At 47.8% G+C, this 22,432-nt stretch overlaps 1 long non-coding RNA gene across 1 annotated transcript; it reads right to left on the minus strand.

The window, feature by feature from the left end:
* Positions 1–6,745: 6,745 nt before the first annotated feature.
* LOC129715982 (uncharacterized) lies at positions 6,746–19,266 on the minus strand. Its single transcript, XR_008726579.1, has 3 exons — positions 18,387–19,266; positions 16,969–17,062; positions 6,746–8,661 (listed from the first exon to the last, which is right to left on the minus strand). It is a non-coding gene; the product is annotated as an uncharacterized LOC129715982 (long non-coding RNA).
* Positions 19,267–22,432: the final 3,166 nt, after the last annotated feature.

Genomic DNA, 22,432 nt, shown 5'->3' on the forward strand with positions numbered 1-22,432 from the left:
TCACAAATTCCCATCATTGCCCGCAGAATCCACCATTCAATTTAAAGCAAACTTCACTGAACTGCAGCAGCTTAACACCCTGAGGATGGGAAATGCACGGAATTCTCTGCCCAAGTGGCTACGGAGACCAGTCCTTGAGACCAGTTCAACAGCGAGGTGACTGGCCTTAATATAACAGAATTGAGAGTATGGCGTTAAATGTGCTGAGATAAATGGTCTGACTGAGAGGTAGAGCAGCTGAGGGGCAACACGGTGGTGCAGCGGTAGAGTTGCTGCCTCACAGCACCAGAGGCCCAGGTTCAATCCCGACTACGGGTGCTATCTGTACGCAGTTTTACGTTCTCCCCGTGACCTGCGTGGACTTTCTCCAAGTGCTCCGGCTTCCACCCACACTCCAAAGACGTCCAGGTTTGTAGGCTAAATAGCTTAGTAACATTGTAAATTGTCCCTAGTGTGTGCAGGATAGTGGTAGGGTGTGTGGATCGCTGGTCAGAGCAGACCTTCCACGCTGTATCTCTAAAACAAAACCAAAAAAAGACTAAAAGCAGGTATATCAGGCATAATGTGAAGGAAAGCTTGCCATGCTTAGACCAGACGCCTTAGCCTCAGAATAAAAGGACGTTCCTTTGGGAAGGAGATGAGGAGGAATTTCTTTAATCAGAGGGTGGTGAATCTGTGGAATTCACTGCCATAGATGGCTGTGGATCTTTTTAAGGAAGACATAGATAGATTATTTGATTAAAGTATTAAGTAAATTGCCTCTTCCATATTCCGTATTGGTATGGGTGTCAGGAGTTCTGGGGAGGAAGGCAATGGGGGAATGGAGTTGAGAGGGTAGATAGATCAGCCATGATTGAATGGGCGGAGTAGACTTGATGAACCAAATGGCCTCATTCAGCTCCTATCATTTATGAACCATGGCTCCCTGTGCCCTCTCTACTCACCCCCTTCTCTCTCTCCCCGCACCCACCTTGGTATTGCAACCAACTACCCGCAGCGCCAGCTCATGCCGCTCCTCATGCATCTGCTGGATGGCGGCGATGTCAGCTTGGAAGCAAACACACGCAGCGTTACATTCACCAGGGGCACGCGCCCACCCCACCTCTGTCCAACACAGAGCCAGAGCCTTTGTAGACAGAGAATACCAAATGTGTGCACATTGGTAGGTTAATTAGCCGCGGTAAATTGCCTCTTCCATGTCGACACATGGAGAATCTGGGGGGGGGGGGGGGGGGGGGGGGGGGGGGGGGGGGATTGAAGACAATATGGAAATAATAAAGTTCAGTTTAGTTTATTGTCACGTGTGAAGTGAAAAACATCTGTGGCGTGTTATCCAGTCAGCAGAAAGACAATACATGATTATAATCGGGGCATTTACAGTGTATAGATACATTAAGAGTACAGAATCTTTATGTCCCTGTTTGGTTGAAAGGAAATAGTAAAAATTGGAACGAGCCATGGTTTTTAAGGGAAATTGGACACTTGGTTCGGAAAAAGAGGGAGATCTATAATAATTATAGGCAGCTTGGAGTAAATGAGGTGCTTGAGGAGTATAAAGAATGTAAAAAGAATCTTAAGAAATAAATTAGAAAAGCTAAAAGAAGATATGAGGTTGCATTGGCAAGTAAGGTGAAAGTAAATCCTAAGAGTTTCTACAGCTATATTAATAGCAAAAGGATAACGAGGAATAAAATTGGTCCATTAGAGAGTCAGAGTGGAGAGCTATCTGCAAAGCCAAAAGAGATGGGGGAGATATTGAACAATTTATTTTCTTCGGTATTCACCAAGGAGAAGGATATTGAATTATGTGAGGTAAGGGAAACAAGTAGAGTAGCTATGGAAACTATGTGATTCAAAAAAGAGGAACTACTGACTCTTTTGAAAAATATAAAAGTGGATAAGTCTCCAGGTCCTGACAGGATATCCCCTAGGACATTGAGGGAAGTTAGTGTAGAAACAGCAGGGCCTATGACAGAAATATTTCAATTGTCATTAGAAACGGGAATAATGTCGGAGGATTGGCGTTCTGCGCATGTTGTTTCATTGTTTAAAAAGGGAGCTAAGAGTAAACCTAGCAATTATAGACCTGTTAGTTTGACGTCAGTGGTGGGCAAATTAATGGAAAAGATACTTAGAGATAATATACAGTGGCTTGCAAAAGTTTTCATCCCCCTTGAACTTTTCCACAATTTGTCACGCTACAACCACAAACGTAAATGTATTTTATTGGGATTTTATGTGATAGACCAACACAAAGTGGCGCAAAATTGTGAAGTGGAAGGAAAATGTTACTGAAAAGTGTGGCGTGCAAAAGTATTCAAACCCCTTTACTATGATACCCCTAAATAAAATCCAGTGCAACCAATTGCCTTCAGAAGTCACCTAATGAGTAAATAGAGTCCACTTGTGTGTAATCTAATCTCAGTATAAATACAGCTGTTCTGTGAAGGCCTCAGAGGTTAGTTAGAGAACATTAGTGAACAAACAGCATCATGAAGCCCAAGGAACACACCATACAGGTCAGGGATAAAGTTGTGGAGAAGTTTAAAGCAGGGTTAGGTTATGAAAAAATATCCCAAGCTTTGAACATCTCACGGAGCACTGTTCAATCCATCATCCAAAAATGGAAAGAGTATGGCACAACTGCAAACCTACCAAGACATGGCCGTCCACCTAAACTGACAGGCCGGGCAAGGAGAGCATTGATCAGAGTAGCAGCCAAGAGGCCCATGGTAACTCTGGAGGAGCTGCAGATATCCACAGCTCAAGAGGGAAAATCTGTCCACAGGACATCTATTAGTCGTGCACTCCACAAATCGGGACTTTATGGAAGTGGCCATTATTGAAAAAAAGCCATAACATGTCCCGCTTGCAGTTTGCCACAAGCCATGTGGGGGACACAACAAACATGTGGAGGAAGGTGCTCTGGTCAGATGAGACCAAAATTGAAGTTTTTGGCCTAAATGCAAAACGCTATGTGTGGTGGAAAAGTAACACTGCACATCACCCTGAACACACCATCCCCACTGTGAAAGATGGTGGTGGCAGTATCATGCTGTGGGGATGCTTTTCTTCAGCAGGGACAGGGAAGCTGGTCAGAGTTGATGGGAAGATGGATGGAGCCAAATACAGGGCAATCTTCGAAGAAAACCTGTTAGAGTCTGCAAAAGTCTTGAGACTGGGGCGGAGGTTCACTTTCCAGCAGGACAACGACCCTAAACATAGAGCCAGAGCTACAATGGAATGGTTTAGATCAAAGCATATTCATGTGTTAGAATGGCCAAGTCAAAGTCCAGACCTAAATCCAATTGAGAATCTCTGGCAAGTCTTGAAAATTGCTGTTCACAGACGCTCTCCATCCAATCTGACTGAGCTTGAGCTATTTTGCAAAGACGAATGGGCAAAAATATCAGACTATAGATGTGAAAAGCTGGTAGAGACATACCCCAAAAGACTTGCAGCTTTAATTGCAGCAAAAGGTGGTTCTACAAAGTATTGACTCAGGGGGGCTGAATACTTTTGCACGCCACAATTTTCAGTTTTTTATTTGTAAAATAATTGTAAACCCATGTATCATTTTCCTTTCACTTCACAATTATGCACCACGTTGTGTTGGTCTATCACATAAAATCCCAATAAAATACATTTACGTGTGTGGTTGTAACGTGACAAAATGTGGAAAAGTTCAAGGGGTATGAATACTTTTGCAAGCCACTGTATATATGCATCTGGATAAACAGGGTCTGATTAGGAACAGTCAACATGGATTTGTGACTGGAAGGTCTTGTTTGACTAATCTTCTTTTATTTTTTGAAGAGGTTACTCGGGAAATTGATGAGGGTAAAGCAGTGGATGTTGTCTATATGGACTTCAGTAAGGCCTTTGACAAGGTTCCTCATGGAAGGTTGGTTAAGAAGGTTCAATTGTTGGGTATTAATGGTGGAGTAGCAAGATGGATTCAACAGTGGCTGAATGGGAGATACCAGAGAGTAATGGTGGATGGATGTTTGTCAGGTTGGAGGCCAGTGACTAGTGGGGTGCCTCAGGGATCTGTGTTTGGGTCCACTGTTGTTTGTCATATACATCAATGATCTGGATGATGGTGTGGTAAACTGGATTAGTAAGTATGCAGATGATACTAAGATAGGTGGGGTTGTGGATAATGAAGTAGATTTTCAAAGTCTACAGAGAGATTTATGCCAGTTGGAAGAGTGGGCTGAAAGATGGCAGATGGAGTTTAATGCTGATAAGTGTGAGGTGCTGCATCTTGGCAGGACAAATCAAAATATGACGTACATGGTGAACGGTAGGGAATTGAAGAATGCAGGTGAACAGAGGGATCTGGGAATAACTGTGCACAGTTCCATGAAAGTGGAATCTCATGTAGATAGGGTGGTAAAGAAAGCTTTTGGTGAGCTGGCCTTTATAAATCAGAGCATTGAGTATAGAAGTTGGGATGTAATGTTAAAATTGTACAAGGCATTGGTGAGGCCAATTCTGGAGTATGGTGTACAATTTTGGTTGCCTAATTATAGGAAGGATGTCAACAAAATAGAGAAAGTACAGAGGAGATTTACTAGAATGTTGCCTGGGTTTCAGCAACTAAGTTACAGAGAAAGGTTGAACAAGTTAGGGCTTTATTCTTTGGAGCGCAGAAGGTTAAGGGGGGACTTGATAGAGGTCTTTAAAATGATGAGAGGGATAGACAGAGTTGACGTGGATAAGCTTTTCCCACTGAAAGTAGGGAAGATTCAAGCAAGGGGACATGACTTGAGAATGAAGGGATTGGAGTTTAGGGGTAACATGAGGGGGGACTTCTTTACTCCCTCTGGTGGCTGTGTGGAATGAGCTTCTAGTGAAGGTGGTGGAGGCAGGTTCGATTTTATCAATTAAAAATAAATTGGATAGTTATATGGACGGGAAAGGAATGGAGGGTTATGGTCTGAACGCAGGTGGATGGGACTAGGGGAGAATATGTGTTCGGTACGGACTAGAAGGGTCGAGATGACCTGTCTCCGTGCTGTAATTGTTATATGGTTATATGGTTATTTTCTGGTTGTGGACCTGGTAGGCCAAAAGGCCTGTTGCCGCGCTGTATCTCTAAACTAAAGTCCATATCAACCTGACCCAGAATATCGCCATCGCTGTCCTTCAATGAGACCATGCACCGCACATTTATTGTCAAGGCCACGTTCCACAGCATGGAGGGGAGACACCTCCAACCTAATGCAGGCCAACTGCAGCCCACACAGGCAAACTCTCCATCCTACAACCCCATCTCAACCCCCAACTCTCCACCCCATTCACTCTGCCCCCAACCCACCCAGCAGCCCACCCCTTCTCCTCCACTTATCTCACATCTCTCCTCTATTTCCCCCTCAACTACTTTCTCCCCAGGGCGGAAATATCAAGGGCCAGAGGGCATAGCTTTACGATGAGAGAGATAAAGTATAAAAAGTGATAGATTTTTTATACCAGGTGGATGCTTGGAACACGCTCTGCCAGGAGACGCGGTGGAGGCAGATACGATAGAGGCATTTGATAGTCGTATGGAGATGCAGGGAATGGCGGGATATGGATTGTGTGCAGGCAAGCAAGATTAATCATCTTTGCATTATGTTCCACATTGACATTGTGGGCTGAAAGGCTATTCTCCTGCTGCTCCCTCCTCCCACCCACATTTCTAGCACTCCTCAGCCTTTCATCTCTGCTCACCCATTCCCCCACGAGCCATGGGAAAGCTTTGATCAACATTTCTCCAGTGACAGCTTGGGTTCAAGTTGTTCCAGCAACAACACTTGCGGGCTGCAGGAAGGTCAAATCCCACCTCGGGCGTGAGCGCGTGTGTGTGTTTGCGACACCTCTCGGGTGTGGAATTAAACGCTGCCTTGTCCCTGGGTGGCAGCTCTGGCCAACACCTCCCAACCACAGCCACAAAGCTGCAAATCTCACTGCTCTTTCTGCCTGGGGATTGTGTGTAGTTCAAGCCTCTGCCCCACTTAAGTGTCCTTGGCACGCTAATTACGCGACCTCGTGGTCACATTGAGGTGCGACAATCCCGCGAAGGTCGTGCACGATTCCATGCGCCCGCACAGATGTCTGGAGCGCATCACGTCATTTGAAGATGGACACAAAATGCAGGAGTAACTCAGCGGGACCGGCAGCATCTCTGGAGAGAAGGAATGGATGATGTTTCGTGGCGAGACTCTTGTTCAGTCTGAAAGAAGGGACTTGACTTGAAACATCACCCATTGCTTCTCTCCAGAGATGCTGCCGGTCCCTCCGAGTTTCTCCTCCATTTTGTGTCTATCTTCAATTTTCTTGGCCACAGTCTGGGAGTAGAAGTGGGGGCGGATCCGGACCGCAACGGCCGTGAGTCCCAGGCCGAGTTCCGATTGTTTGTTGCTTCTGCTGCTGTTGGAGTGAGACTGTTGCCATCCGCCTCCGAGGCCCACTTTGGCCGTCGTTACGCGACAGGCCGTTGCTGCGTGAAGATTTCATTCGCTACAAATTTTGGAGCACCGCATTGATATCGCGGTCAACTCCATACCCCTCCGCGCTTTCTGTCTGTGCGACCTTTCCCGCGCGGGCCAACGATCCCCGTGCACCTCAACGCGAATGACGAGGTTCGCATAATTTGCCTGCCAAGGACACTAAGCAGGCCCTTTATATTCGTTTAGGATACAGCAAGGACCAGGCCCTTTGGCCCCCGGGTCTGTACGACCACACTGTCACAATGTCCCACACACACTAGGGACAATTTATACCAAGCCAATTAACCAACAAACCCGTACGTCTTTGGAGTGAGGGAGGAAAGCAAAGATCTCGGAGAAACCCTCATGGTCACGGAGAGAACGTACAAACTTCGTACAGACAGCACCCGTAATCAGGATTGAACCCGGGTCTCTGGTGCTGCAAGCACTATAAGGCAGTAACTCTACCACTATGCCACCGTACCGCCCTTGATTCCACATTTACTGACCGGAGCAGACATCCATACCATGTACGGTAACCATCAAATGACAAAGATTGCTTTGGATCTAAATAAGTATGAGTTGGCGCATGGATTTTTCTCACGAGGGAGGTGAGCTGGCCACACAGAAGCGGGCAGCTAACGAAGGGTGTGCAAACCACACACATGGGCGGGGAGCTGAAAGCTGCACAGCACGGCTTGTGTCGAGAAACCAGCTAGCAAGCTGTCAGAATGCATAGGAGGGAACTGCAGATGCTGGTTTAAACCGAAGATAGACACAAAAACTGGAGTAACCCATCGGGTGAAGTTGCATCTCCAGAGAGAAAGACTAGGTGACGTTTCAGGTTGAAAACTTCCAGGAACGTCACATTCCTTTCGCCAGTGAATCTGCCTGACCTGCTGAGTTACTCCAGCATTTAATGTCTAGCAAGTCTGTGCAGTTGTGCGCAGGGGCGGAAATCGCTATCAAAACATGGGGGGGGGGGGCACAATTCCTTGGTGGACACGCGCTTGCGCACACACTCACACACACGGACACACACGCACATACACACGCGAGGCTTTGGCCGTGGACCCTGTGGATGGTAACATCGGGAGCCGACCTGGTTGGTGACCGACTCTGAACTCCAGCAACAGCAGATTCGTCCGTCCCGAATCATGGGGCTTGAATCGGCCCGTTCGCGGGGTCTTTCATCGGCTGGCGCGGTTTAAAATCGGCCGGCGGGGGCTTCAACATCGGGAGCCTCGATCGCCTCGATGCAGCAGATTGATTTTAAGCTGCGCCGGGCAATGAAAGGGCCCGTGAATCGGCCGATTCAGCCCTTAGAAAACTTCTGATACCCACTTGAATCTTTCAAAAGCTGCAATGTGATCAATAAATAAAACTGAAACAAAGATAGGCAAACAGAAGAACCGAGGGGAAGAAATACTGAATAACGCGAGTGACCTGAATGAAGGACTTACCTGCAAGCCAGCCATGTTTAAATCTTTCCCATCCACCAATACATCCAATTAGTTCAAATGATAACTGTACCCTCATCAGACAGCTTTAAGAAATTATCTGTGAATACCTCCAGTAATACTTGAAGGTCAAAACACAATTGGTGACACATTGTGTTAATACGATGTTACTAGAGACAATTAACAAGCACTTCACAGTGACACCCCCACTGTCTTGCGGGAAGCCCAGTTTTCCAACTTGCTTGGCAAGGCCAACTAACAACATGTTGCATGACTACAACACCAAGACTATCCTGGAGTCCCAGGGATGGACATGATTGTGCCGAGGACCTCCTGTGATTGTGCAAGTTACTGGGTCGCTGGTGGCTGTACCAGAATGTGGGAAAGGGGTGAATGGACTGCGAGGGATCCTGCAGCCAGGGCAGCTCCAGGGTAATAAGGTCATAAATGATAGGAGCAGAATTAGGCCATTCAGCCCATCTACTCCGCCATTCAATCATGGCTGATCTATCTCTCCCTCCTAACCGCATTCTCCTGCCTTCTCCCCATAACCCCTGACACCCGGACTGCTCACGGGCAGCCGTGACCAACGGAGGTGAAGGGCTCCAGGAGGAAGAGCGAGAGTGCACAAGGATGGGACGGTCAGGGGCTCACCTGAGTGCTTTCCAGCACACCCAGCTTCTCGGCACGAGACCAGATACCTGTGGATGTCATCAAGAGGCCAACACCTGCAGAGGCAGAAAGGTTGCACTGTGTTGCCAGTTTCAACACAGCCTGAACTGCATTCAACTTGCACTGAAGCAAGCAACATTCAAAGTATGCAGTCGCCTCAGTCCGCTCAAAGTTGCCAAACACTTTAATTCCCCTTCCCATTCCCACATTTAACCTTTCTGTCCTGAACCTCCTCCATTGTCAGAGTGAGGCCAAACGCAAATTGGAGGAACAACATCTCATACTTAGCTTGGGCAGATTAAAACCCAGTGGTATGAATATTGATTTCTATAACTTCAAGTAAACCTTGCATTCCCTCTCTCTCCATCCCTCCCCCACCCAAGTTGTAGCAGCTTCAAAGTCATCTTGATGAGTCTCATTGTCTGTAGTCTTTCTCACCCAACAAACAGCTAACAACGGCCTCTTTCTTTTATCATTGCTACTTTTTTGCACATCTTTCATTCATTTGTTCTATATCTCTCTACATCACTGTCTATGTCTCTCATTTCCCTTTCCCCCGACTCTCAGACTGAAGAAGGGCCTCGACCCTAAACGTCACCTATTTCTTTTCTCCAGAGATTCTGTCTGACCCGCTGAGTTACTCCAGCATTTTGTGTTTATCTTCAGTGTAAACCAGCATCTGCAGTTCCTTCCCACACATTAACCTTTGCTTTTTACCACAAATCTAATTTTGGTTCCAATGTACCATTCACCTTTTACCTTTTGACCAGCCTGCCATATGGGACCTTGCCAAAAACCTCACTGAAAACCATAGTCTCCATGAAACGTGCTGCCCTTATCAATTCTTTGTCACCAACTCAAACAATTGAACCATCAGTCAGACAAGGCCTTCCTGCACGAACTCCATCCTGACAACCTCTCAACTCAACTTTATACAATAGACAATAGGTGCAGCAGTAGGCCATTCGAGCCAGCACCGCCATTCAATATGATCATGGCTGATCATCCACAATCAGTACCCTGTTCCTGCCTTCTCACCATATACATTGACACCGCTCTCTTTAAGAGCTCTATCGAACTCTCTTGAAAGCATCCAGAGAATTGGCAACCACTAGCAAGAATGTCCTTCCTCAAATTTGGAGACCAAAACTGCACACAATACTCCAGGTGTGGTCTCACTAGGGCCCTGTACAACTGCAGAAGGAATTCTTTGCTCCTATACTCAACTCCTCTTATGAAGGCCAACATGCCATTAGCTTTCTTCACTGCCTGCTGTACATGCATGCTTACTTTCAGTTCTTAAAAATCATTCACTTCTAAATGAATGTTATACCATTTAAAATCTATTCCAATAATTTGTCCTCCATAGTTTAAGCCAACTGGCCTGTAATTACTTGGGCTCTCCCATGCTCCCCTTTTAAAGAACCGTATGTTACTAATCTAATCCTCCCGTATTACTCCTGCAGTGAGGAAGAATCAAAATATCACAGTCGGAGCATCTATAATTTCTTCCCTGGCTCTCTTCAACATCCTGGAATACATTTCATCCGAGCTTGGTGAGTTACCCATTGACTAAAATGACCGACCCTTGATGCCATCAACTATCGTATCTGCTTCCAACATTATCCCGGGAAGCACGTTCCAGATTCAATTCAATTCAATTTATTTGTCATTTGGACCCCTTGAGGTCCAAACGAAATGACGTTTCTGCAGCCATACATTACAAACAAATAGACCCAAGACACAACATAATTAACATAAACATCCATCACATCGCTGTGATGGCCCTGGAAGGCCACTCTCCATCACAGGCCATCTCTCCACTGCACTCTCCGCCCCCATTCCAAGACGCGCGGGGCGGTGCTGTGAGGCCCCGCTCCAGGAGCTCTTCGACCCCGCAACTCGGGCGGGAGAAGTCGCCGTTGCGGGAGCCCTGAAAAGCGGTCTCCCTCCAGGGACCCGCGGGCTCCCGGTGCCGCCGTCCGCCAGACCCGCAGTTGCGGCCTCCGAATCTCCGGAGGTCGGGCCGCAGCAGCGCTCCACCACCGCTCCACCAGCTTTGAACTCGGCCAGCTCCGCGGCGGTGAGGTGAGTCATCGGCACCAGAGCCCCCCGGTCTTCCTGTTGGAGGCCCCTCCTTGTTGCAGCCCCAACGATAACGGAGACCCGACAAAGAAAAGGTCGGGTCTCCCGTGCAGGGAGAGATTAAAAGTGATCATCCACTGATCATCCCCCCAGTGGAGTACCCCCCCACCACATCCATGGACCAACTCTCTTTAAAAAAAACTTGCAGAACCAGCTGCTAAAAGCATCCAGACAGCTGCTTGGCATCCACTAAAAATCCAAAGAATGTCCTGCTCAAAATTTGCTGACGAGAAAAACTGCCACCACAATCCTGCACCTGATACTCCCACATTTTAATAAAACTGCAGAAATTCAACCATATCTCCTTTAAACATCGCCACCTCTCACCTGAAAGGCCAACATGCCATTTGACATTTTCTTCACTGCCTCCTTGCATCAAGTGGAGCCACACTCATCCATTGGATTTTCCCAATTTCTTTTATCTTGCCCCCCAAAATCTCATTCCTTTAATGCCCTTGTCCTCCACTGTTCTGCCCATCAACCCCCCCAAATCTTGGCTCAAATTTCCTTCCATACCAAACCATATAAACCCACCGTCAACTGTGTTATTAACTAAACCCAGTAATTACTCCCAGCCAGAGTGCCACCTGCCCTCAAAATCACAGTGCCAGAGCATCTCGAGAGTAACAGCCCTCCCTCCTGTCAACATCCTGGAATACATTTCATCACAGCACCCCTGAGTTACCCATGTGACCAAAATGTACCATCACTTGATGTCCTTGCCATCAAACAGACAGAATCAGGTCAATGATTATGGTCAAGAGATGGACAGACCCCTCCATGGACCCACGCTGCTGACAGACCTTCAGTCCACACACCCAAAGCTCAGAGCCATGGTGACACTGGTGCAAAGATTAGTCAACCTAGGGTACAGGATCAGAGGGCTGTTCTGTGGATGTATCTGGGGTAGAGTGTGGGCAGGCTATCTTGTAGTCCTTGGCTCGAAGGGCTGAATGGCCTACTCCTGCACCTATCTTTCTATGTCTTTCCTATGTTTCTAGTGGGTTTATCTGGGGTAGTACAAGTGGGTTGGCCTGTGGTGGGTTTACCTGGGGTACAATAAATGGGTTATCATTTTTTAAGTTTAGTTTAAAGACACAGCACAGAAGCAGGCCCTTCTGCCCACGAGTCCGTACCGACCAACGAATCCCGCCCACTAACACTACCCTACACAGACCAGAGTCATAGAGTGATACAGTTTGGAAACAGGCCCTTCGGCCCAACTTGCCCACACCGACCAACAATGTCCCAGCTACACTAGTCCCACTTGCCTGTGATTAATCCATATTCCTCCAAACCTGTGCTATCCATGTACCTATCTAACTGTTTTTTAAATCGATGGGATAGTCTCAGCCTCAACTACCTCCTCTGGCAACTTGTTCCATACACCCAACACCTTTTTTGTGTGAAAACATCACCTTTCGGATTCCTATTAAATCTTTTCCACTTCACCTTGAACATATGTCCTCTGGTCCTCGATTCCCCTACTCTGGGTAAGAAACTGTGCATCTACCCGATCTATTCCTCTTATGATTTTGTATGCCTCTATAAGATCTCCCCTCATCCTGCTGCGCTCCATGGAATAGAGACCCAGCCTACTCAACCTCTCCCCATAGCTCACACCCTCTAGTCCTGGCAACATTCTCGTAAATCTTCTCTGAACCCTTTCAAGCTTGACAATATTTTTCCTATAACATGGTGCCCCGAACTGAACACAATATTCTAAATGCGGTCTCACCAACGTCTTATACAACTGAAATATGACCTACCAGTTTCCACAATCAAAACTCTGACTGATGAAGGCCAATGTGCCAAATCCTTTTTGACCACCTTATCTACCTGCGACTCGACCTTCAAGGAACCATGCACTTGCACTCCTAGATCCCTCTGCTCTACAACACTACCCAGAGGCCTACCATTTACTGAGTAGGTCCTGCCCTTGTTCAATGTCCCAAAATGCAACATCTCACACATCTCTGTATTAAATTCCATCAATCATTCCTCAGCCCACCTGGCAATCATATAACCATATAACCATATAATCGATCGATCCAGATCCTGCTGCAATCTTTCACAACCATCTTCACTATCTGCAAAACCACTCACTTTTGTATCATCAGCAAACTTGCTAATCTTGCCCTGTATGTTCTGATCCAAATCATTGATGTAGATGACAAACAGTAACGGGCCCAGCACCCAACCCCGAGTCACACCACTAGTCACAGACCTCCAGTCCGAGAAGCAACGTTCCACCATCACCCTCTGCTTCCTTCCATGGAACCAATTTGCTATCCATTCAGCCCTCTCTACTTGGATCCTTCGAGATTAGTGGCCACAATTAGGGCACTTGGTATTGGGGGTAGAGTGCTGACCTGGATAGCGAAGTGGTTGGCAGACAGGAAACAAAGAGTAGGGATTAAGAACCCCTGAACCAATTTTTAGAATCCATTCAGCAGTGACTAGGATCCTTGATACCGCAAGGCTCGGTGCTGGGACCGCAGCTGTTTACAATATACATCATTGATTGGCAGACAGGGACAAAAGAGTAGCATTAGCAAATTTTCAGAATGACACAGCTGCTGACTAGTAGCAGTGTGAACTGTGATGGAGGATGCTATGATAATGCAGCTGGTTACAACTGGACAGGTTGGGGGTGCAGGGATGCAAAGTAACATGAAGTTTAATGCAGATGAATGTGATGGTTATCCACTTTGGTAGAAAAACAGGAGGCAGATTACTATCTATAATGGCATCAAGGGAACTGGAGGGGTTGGGGGAGTGGCAGATGATTCCATGGGTGTTCAGTGGCAGTGTATGTTCAAATCAGGTAGTGTGTATTGTGTCCAAGCAAGCTAATGGAGAGGTTGACTTACTACTCCATAACAAAATGAAGTAGTAGTAGCAAGAGTTCCTAGTGGTGTAACACCTGGATGATGTGTGTGGTCCATTGTGTGTCAATCTCTTGTTGTGTGTGACAGGATCCAGTTCCTCCAGTGTGGTTCACCCGGTTAATTCCTGGGATGGTGTTACAGCAGTGTTGCTGAAAGTGATGGCACGGCTCCCTCTATAACAGCTGTGAGTTGAGTATAGGAGTGCCAAGAGTTCCTAGTGAAATAACATCTGGAATATCGTGTGCAGTTTTGGTCCCCTAATTTGAGGAAGGACATTCTTGCTGTGTGAGGGAGTACAGTGTGAGGTTCTATCAGTTAATTCCATACTGTGGTGGACAGTTGGTGACTAAGGGTGAGCCATTTAAACGAGGACGAGGAGCGGCTGAGATTCACAGACTCTGTCTGTTAGAGAGGAGGAGGGTATCTCATTGCCGGTGGAGGGGTTGTGCCCATTTTTGGACACGCGAGAGGCGAGAGGAACTGCTCTTAAAATAGTGATGTTGGGGGAGTCCAGAACTTACTGTCCAGAGTTAAGAATAATGGCGGAGGCATTTAGAAAGGCCTGGATCGAAACACACTTCTTTCATGTAATTGCTAGAGGACCCATGTGTGGGATTCCTTCGAAGCCGGCGTCCCAAGCCGGTGGAGCTAGGTTCTCTGGATACTTTCAAGAGAGAGCTAGAGAGGGCTCTTAAAAATAGCGGAGTTAGGGGATATGGGACTAGGGGAGAATACGTGTTCGGCACGGACTAGAAGGGTCGAGATGGCCTGTTTCCGTGCTGTAATTGTTATATGGTTATTATATGATAGATAGCTCCCCCCTCTGTCCCAGTCATTCTTTTCCCATAACCCCTACATGAAAAAGATCTCCAAAGCTGGAGTAACTCAGCAGGACACAACAGCACAGGGTCTCTGGAGAGAAACTGAATAGGTGACCATATAACCATATAACATATAACAATTACAGCCCGGAAACAGGGCATCTCGACCCTTCTAGTCCGTGCCGAACATGTATTCTCCCCTAGTCCCATATACCTGCGCTCAGACCATAACCCTCCATTCCTTTCCCGTCCATATAACTATCCAATTAATGTTTAAATTATAAAAACGAACCTGTCTCCACCACCTTCACTGGAAGCTCATTCCACACAGCCACCACTGTCTGAGTAAAGAGAGTTCCCCCTCATGTTACCCCTAAACTTCAGTCCCTTAATTCTCAAGTCATGTCCCCTTGTTTGAATCTTCCCTACTCTCAGTGGGAAAAGCATATCCACGTCAACTATCTATCCTTCTCATCATTTTTTAAATCAAGTCCCCCTTACTCCTTTCTGCCCTCCAAGAATAAAGCCCTAACTTGTTCAACTTCTCTGTAACTTAGTTGCTGAAACCAGGCAACATTCTAGTAAATCTCCTCTGTACTCTCTCTATTTTGTTGACATCCTTCCTATAATTAGGCGACCAAATTGTACACCATACTCCAGAATTGGCCTCACCAATGCCTTGTACAATTTTAACATTTACATCCCAACTCCTATACTCAATGCTCTGATTTATAAAGGCCAGCACACAAAAAGCTTTCTTTACCACCCTATCTACGTGAGATTCTACTTTCAGGGAACTGTGCACAGTTATTCCCAGATCCCTCTGTTCACCTGCATTCTTCAATTCCCTACCATTCACCATGTAAGTCCTATTTTGATTTGTCCTGCCAAGATGTAGCACCTCACACTTATCAGCATTAAACTCCATCTGCCATCTTTCAGCCCACTCTTCCAACTGGCATAAATCTCTCTGTAGACTTTGAATATCTACTTCATTATCCACAACCCCACCTATCTTAGTATCATCTGCATACTTACTAATCCAATTTACCACACCATCATCCAGATCATTGATGTACATGACAAACAACAGTGGACTCAACACAGATCCCTGTGGCACCCCACTAGTCACTGGCCTTCAACCTGACAAACAACCATCCACCGTTACTCTCTGGCATCTCCCATTCAGACACTGTTGAATCCATCCATGCTGCTACTCCACCATTAATCACTTTACAACCATTGAACCTTCTAACCAACCTTCCATGAGGAACCTTGTCAAAGGCCTTACTGAAGTCCATATATACACACATCCATGCACCCCTTTACCCGAGTAACACCTCAAAAAATTTCCCGAGTAACTCTTCAAAAAATCCATCACTGAACCTAGTCCTCCATTTGAAAGGTCCCACAATAGGAGATTAGTGGGCACAATCCCAACCATCCATGTTACTGTTCATAATCAGACCTTGTTTATCCAGCTTATATATATATATATCTCTCTAGTATCCTTTCCATTAATTTGCCCCACCACTGACAAAAACTAACAGGTCTATAAATTGCTAGGTTTACTCTTAGACCCCTTTTGCAAACATGTAAATTAGCAACATGCGCAGTACGCCAATCCTCCGGTACTATTCCTGTTTCTAATGACATTTGAAATATTTATGTCATAGCCCCTGCTATTTTTACACTAACTTCCCTCAATGTCCTAGGGAATATCCTGTCCGGACCTGGAGACTTTTCCACTTTTATATTTCTCAAAAGTGTCAGTACTTCCTCTTTGAATCTCATAGTTTCCATAGCTACTCTACTTGTTTCCCTTACCTCACATAATTCAATATCCTTCTCCTTGATGAATACCGAAGAAAATAAATTGTTCAATATCTCCCCCACCTCTTTTGGCTCTGCAGATAGCTGTCCACTCTGACTTTCTAATGGACCAATTTTATCCCTTTTTATCCTTTTGCTATTAATATAGCTGTAGAAACCCTTTGGATTTACTTTCACCTTACTGGCCAAAGCTACCTCATATCTTCTTTTAGCTTTTTCTAATTTATTTCTTAAGATTCTTTTACTTTTAATGGCTATTTGACCTCAGGCACCTCATTTTCCATGCTTATAAACCCCAGGGAATTACTGTCAGATCTCTATAATTAATGCTACTCTCTCCTTCTTTCCGAAGCTTCAATTTTTCCCTGAAAACCATGGCTCTTTTTCCAATTTTTTTACTATTCTTTCAACCGAACAGGGACATAAAGATTCTGTACTCTTAAAATGTCACCTTTAAATGTACTCTCTTTCTCTTCCAGATCTTAAAACAAAGACTCCAATTTACCCTTTTTAAATCCTTTGGCTCTCCTTCCAATGTTTAGCCTTTCATTTTCAAATCCTCTCAACCCATCTCCACTCTGAGTTACCCTAATTCTATTGAATCAAATGGTTTCCCTAGGTCCAGTTCTGTTAACCAGGAACCATGGTTAATGTGGATCCCCGGAGCACGTACCTGGACAGAGTAAAGACATCGATCAAGGAGATGGCCGTTGTTAACTGGTACCAGGCTGTGCCCAACCACCAGTACACCAGGGGCAGAGCTTTTTCTGAAAGAGACAGCAACACAATATTAGACAACGTTGGGCCCCGATGCTTCACATCAGTGGAAGCGGAGAGAGCTCAGACTCTCCAACACGGAACGCACTGATACTGTGGAACCACGTCAGGCTGAGAGACCTTCTCCCCTGCAGGGACCACCACAGAAAGTCCACCGCAAGCTGGTGGCAGGAGAACCCAGGGGAGCTTTAGGGAACCTAAGAAAAAATAGGTTGCAGGGATATCAACGGGACAACAGCACTGATGGGGGTACTCCAGAGGCCACGATGGGCCGAATGGCCTCCTTTTGTGTCCAGACTAAATAAACGGGAGATTGTCAATGACACTTCCACCGAGCAGGGAGTATCACATTTCAACACAGAGAGATTGCCTGGTTGTGGATGGATAGCAGCCCCCTCTGTCCCAGTCAATCTTATCCCACAACCACCATGGGCAAAGATAGACACAAAAAGCTGGAGTAACTCAGCTGGACAGGCAGCATCTCTGGAGAAAAGGAATAGGTGACGTTTCGGGTCGAGACCCTTCTTCAGACTGAGAGTCAGGGGAAAGGGAAACAAGCGATATAGACGGTGATGTAGAGAGACATGGAACAAATGAATGAACGATGTGCAAAAAAGTAACGATGATGAAGGAAAGGGTCCATTGTTGGTTGGCTGTGGGCTCGGTGTTAACGAATGATACAGACAATGAAACTCACCAGGACGACAGTGAAACTAGTACAATGACTAAGGAGGGGGAGGGACGGAGAGAGAGGGTTACTTGAAGTTAGAGAAATCTAGATTTATTGAACATGGGCGTCTGCTGATCACAATGCTGTGTGCGAGCTTGGCCACGGTCCACCACCTTACACTACATTTCAAAAGCATCCTCGGTGCCACACAGCTGGGGAAATCTAAAGGAGATCCTATTCTTTCATCACCCCAGTGACCCTGGAGCACAAACCAGGCCTCCCTTAGGTGTTACAACATGACTTCAGTTGGCCTCGAGTAACCGAGCATTGACAGTCAGTCGTCTCTTGACTCTATGGTCCTCTGGGCAACTCACCACTCATCTCAGTGAGTGACCCAGTCAGGCTGAGGGAACACACTGGAGTACCAAGCTGGAAGGTGGCTTCCTCCTGCACTGACTGTGGTCCTTAGGCTGCACGAACAACAGAGCACTGGGGACCAGGCCTTGTGCAAACCCTGGGAGTTTAAGGAGAGAGCAGCGGGCTGTACCTCACCACTGGGTCCAGTATCAGCAGGGCACTGGTTGACTGGAGCAGAGTTTTGGGGCCATGGACCACAGAAGAGGGAAGATTAGTAATGCAGGTACCTGGAGACAGCAGCGAGATCCAGCCCCACAGCTTGGCAAGGGGAGAGAACAATTCAGAGTACGCCAAACCTGGGGGGTGGGAAAGAAGAGCAAGATGTCAACAAAGCAAACTTCTCTCTCAAGGTTTACAATGTTCAAAGGGTCATGTGGCCCAATGTTTGTGGTGCTGTTCACAAAAGCACCATGCAACTGATTGGCCCACGGCTCAACTGTTAGTGTGCGGGGATCGCTGATCGGTGCTGACTCGGTGGGCCGAAGGGCCTGTTTCCACGCTGTATCTCTAAACTACATTAAAGGAAGGATGTCAAAAGCCTAAGATAGACACAAAGTTCTGGAGTAACTCAGCGGGTCAGGCAGCATCTCTGTCTGAAAAAGGATGGGTGATGTTTCGGGTCGGGACCCTTCTGCAGACTTCAAGCCGAAGAATTGATTTAGAGAGTGTCTAGAATTACAGTAAAGAGTAATTTGGAAAAGTTAGGAGTCCTCTCGGAACAGAGAAGGGAAAAGAGATGACCTATCAAACGTTGAAGATTGTAGCAGGGTTTTACACGAGAAAGGATTTGCTATTGAGGGATCAATAAACAGAGGTCACAGCATCAATACTGACAGGATCCAGAATATTCTCTCCAAAACGCTGCAGGAAGTGGATTCATTCATGATTTTAAGTGGATGGATACACAGGGAGTTGCTGCTGATACAACCTGGAGATTGCAATGGAACGATGCTCTTTAGCAGAAGCTGCATCACTTTCCACACCTTGCTGAACAGGCGCTATGCAGGGGGAGTTTGTGTCGTCAAATGGCAGGTGTGTGTGTGTGTGTGTGTGTGTGTGCGTGTGTGTGTGTGTGTGTGTGTGTGTGTGTGTGTGTGAGTGAGTGAGTGTGTGAGTGAGTGAGTGAGTGAGTGAGTGGCGATTAGCTGCCCCAAATAACAGCTCAGCTCAGTCCCCCTGATGTAACCCAGCATCTGGGAAATCTACAATCCTGTACAACACGTTCAGCTCCTGCCCAGTGTCAGTCCACGGCCCACTCACCCACCCACAGCCCACCTCACTAACAGCCCCTCACCTGCCCCAGTAACAGACCCTCACACCCCACCCGCTCCATTTACCCTCCCCACCGTCAGCCCGCTTACATGTCCCTCACCCCCTTCCCAGTAACAGCACATACACCCACCCCATGTCCCGACACCTGCGCCTTGTAATAGCCCACTCAACCTCACCCTGCCCCAGCAATGGGGTGTTCACCCCCCCCCCCAACCATGGGGTGCACCCCCCCCCCCTAACATCCTCACACCCCTCAACCTCCGCCACACCCCCCCCCCCCCCCCCAACATCCTCCACTCCCCCCCCCCCCAAACATCCTCCACTTACCCCCTCCAACCCCAACATCCTCCCTCGTCACCCCCCCCCCCCCCCCTAATACCCTCCACTCACCCCCCCCACCCTCCACTCAACCCTCCAACCCCCCCCCATCCCCCTCCACCCCACCCCCCACCCTCCCACCCACACCCCCCCCCCCCCACCCACCCCCACTCCCCCCCCCACCCCCCACCCCCATCACCCACCCCCCCCCCCCTCCACCCTCCACCCCCCCCCACCACCCCTCCCACACCCCCACCACCCCAACATCCCCCACTCACCCCCCACCCAACCCCACATACCCTCCACTCACCCCCCCCATACCCTCCACTCCCCCCCCACCCCAACATCCTCCACACTCACCCCCCCCACCCCCACACCCTCCACTGTCCCCACCCTGTCCCACACCCCCACTCCCAACACCCCAACATTCCCCACCCACACCCCAACATCTCCCACCCCCCCCTGTCCCCCACCCTAGTAACATCCCCCCCACCCACCCCCACCATCCCCACCCCCCAGTAACTCCCCCACCTAGTTACATCTGTCCCCACCCCCTTGTATGCCCATCTCCCACGCCCCACCCTGTCCCCACCTAGTAACATCTCCCACCCACCCTGTCCCCACCCTAGTAACATCTCCCACCCACCCTGTCCCCACCCTAGTAACACCTCCCACCCACTCATCCACCCACCGCAGTAAGTGCCCGCTCAGCCTCCCCACTGCCCAACTTCAATATGAAATCCCTAAAGCCTCTGTTCCAGCCCCAGCCAGTGTGCCCTCTCTGCCGATAGTGCAACGTGACGCACGGTAGCTGTTCAGGATGAGGGACATGGGGGGGTGAGATGATGAACGTTCCACTTACCCTGCAGCTCATCCTGGGAGGAGTAGCCAGATGTGGACGACAAGTAGATGTTGGAAGAAGTGGAAGGCGCTGTCAGTATCCCCATCCTGCCGTAGGCTCTGTTGAATTTCTCTTCGTAGCTGTCCTCAAAGCTGGACGGCCCTGTGACTGCTGGATGCCAAATACAGGTTACCGAGGCAAGTCATCACAGGAAAATATTACAGCACCTCATATTTCGCTTGGACATCTTACAACCCAACCATATGATGTTGACCTCTCCAAGTATCTCTTGTTTTCCCTCTCTCTCTCCATCCCTTCACCATCCTAACTCTCCGGCCAGTTTAACTGTCCTCCTGATTACATTTTATCTTTGGCTACTTCGTTGTCAACTTCCCCTAGCTAACAATGATCTATTCTACATTTTCCTTCATCTTTGTCTCCTTTGATCTCTCGTTTTCACACCTTACCCTTCGAGATCACCCTCTCCCCTGACTAAGTCTGAAGAAGGGTCTCGATCGAAACTTCACCCATTCTTTCTCTCCCGAAAGGCGTTTGACGGCACCGGGCCTGTACTCGCTTGAGTTTAGAAGAATGAAGGGGACTTCATTGAAACTTACTGAAAAGTGAAAGGTTTGGATAGAGTGGATGCGGAGAGGATGTTTCCACTTGTGGGAGAGTTCGAGGACTAGAGTTCATAGCCTCAAAATTAAACAACAGTCAGAGGGTGGTGAATCTGTGGAATTCTTTGCCACAGAAGGCTGTGGAGGCCAAGTCCGTGGAGCCGTTACAGAGGGAGGAGCGACCTGCGTGTGGTGAGTGTAAAAACCCATCGCGGGGCTTGTCTCAACAGAGGCCCAGGAGCCGTTACAGAGGGAGGAACCAAAAATCTGCAACGTTCCATTCGCAGATCACACCTCAAATTAAGGGAAGCCTCTGATTGGTCAAACGGACCAGAGGAAGCAGCTGATTGGCTTGTATCCCGGGTAAGGCTTTATTGTATTTGGATAAGGGGGAGAATGAGGGCCAGGGCAGTTTACTGTTCTGGATGTCAGATGTGGGAGGTCATGGAGTCAGAGTGCCCTCCAGATCTGCGCCAGGTGCATCGAGATGGGGCTCCTAAGGGACCGTGTCAGGAACCTGGAACAGCAACTCGATGACCTCTGTCTGCTCAGGGAGAGCGAGGAGGTCATAGAAAGGAGTTACAGGGAGGTGGTCACTCCAAGACCACGGGAAACAGAAAACTGGGTCACAGTTAGGAAGGGCAATGGGCAGAGGCAGGGACTGGTGATTACCCCGGTGGCTGTACACCTTGAAAATAAGTACACATGCTTGAGTAAGGGTGGGGGAGACAGCCTACCTGGGGGCAGCGGCAGCGGCCGGGCCTCTGGCACAAAGACCGGTCCTGTTGCTCAGAAGGGTAAGGAAAAGAAGGGGAGGGCAATTGTAATAGGGGACTCTATAGTCAGGGGGTCGGATAGGCAATTCTGTGGACGCAGACAGGAGACCCGGATGGTAGTTTGCCTCCCTGGTGCCAGGGTCAGGGATGTGTCTGAACGGGTCCAAGAAATCCTGAAATGGGAGGGAGAGGAGCCTGAGGTTGTGGTACATATAGGTACCAACGACATAGGTAAAAAAAGAGAAGAGGTCCTGAAAGAAGAATTTAGGGAGTTAGGTAGAGAGTTAAGGAGAAGGACTGGAAAGGTAACAATCTCAGGATTACTGCCTGTGCCACGCGACAGTGAGAGTAAGAATGGAGCGAGGTGGAGGATAAATGAGTGGATGAGGGACTGGTGCAGTGGGTATGGATTCAAGTTTCTGGATCATTGGGACCTCTTTTGGGGA

Source organism: Leucoraja erinacea, unplaced genomic scaffold (assembly GCF_028641065.1).
Source record: "Leucoraja erinacea ecotype New England unplaced genomic scaffold, Leri_hhj_1 Leri_1574S, whole genome shotgun sequence".
NCBI lineage: Eukaryota > Metazoa > Chordata > Chondrichthyes > Rajiformes > Rajidae > Leucoraja > Leucoraja erinaceus.